The sequence below is a fragment of the Phoca vitulina genome, unplaced genomic scaffold (assembly GCF_004348235.1).
Source record: "Phoca vitulina isolate PV1807 unplaced genomic scaffold, GSC_HSeal_1.0 scaffold16, whole genome shotgun sequence".
NCBI lineage: Eukaryota > Metazoa > Chordata > Mammalia > Carnivora > Phocidae > Phoca > Phoca vitulina.
The window spans coordinates 36,841,873-36,842,934 of record NW_022589719.1 but is presented as its reverse complement, the minus strand read 5'-3'; positions in this window follow the sequence as shown (position 1 = coordinate 36,842,934).

Sequence of the window (1,062 nt, the reverse complement as noted above, 5' to 3'; positions counted from 1 at the left end):
GCTGGGGTCTCAGAGCAGCTTGCATTTTTCTCCTGATGGGGAGCTCATCCCTTCACAGCGTGACTCTTACCGATTGTTAGAAAGTTCTCCCTCCTGCTGCTGCCCACTCAGGGGCATCTCCCCAGCCCCTCGGGGCCAGTTACCAGGGGAAGTGGCAGCACCAATTTTGAAAGCCTTGTGAAAATGTTTTTCCTTTGTTTTGTTTTATTTAGAAATTTCCCAAATTTTTACCAAGCTAAAGACACAACCACAAGAATGTGTAGCCCGGGTGGACGACTGGCATAAACAACCCCTCCCCGACTGCCCAGCCTCCCCCCAAACCACTGCCCCCCAACTCAGCGGCAAAAAATGCCAAACATGTATAAGAAAACACACCGTACTGCAAACAGAGCTGGGAAATGCCCATGTACCCACACGCGGGCACATGCGCAACCACGGCACACACTTGTGTGTGCACATACACACGCGTGCTCACGTGCACACCAACACACATATGCAAACATGCACTCGCCCTCATGTGCCCACACACAGACACGCATAAACAGCACACACACGTGCAGACACATGCGGACATGCACTTACACTCAGGCACGCAAATGTGGACACGCATAAACAGCACGTGTGCACACACGCTGCACACACACACACAGAAACAAGAGTGTGTACACACAAGCACATGCACACACACACACACCAACACACACATGCAAATGTGCGCCTACACTCACGGACACACATGAACAAGCACATGTGTGCACACACACGCACCCATAAACATGCACATGGACCGGCACGCAGACACACCAGCGCATGTGCACACACACACACGCACCCACAAACATGCACACGGACCGGCACGCAGACACACCAGCACATGTGTGCACAAACACACACCCACAAACATGCACACGGACTGGCACGCAGACACACCAGCGCATGTGCACACACACACGCACCCACAAACATGCACACGGACCGGCACGCAGACACACCAGCACATGTGTGCACACACACACACCCACAAACATGCACACAGACCGGCACGCAGACACCCCAGCACAT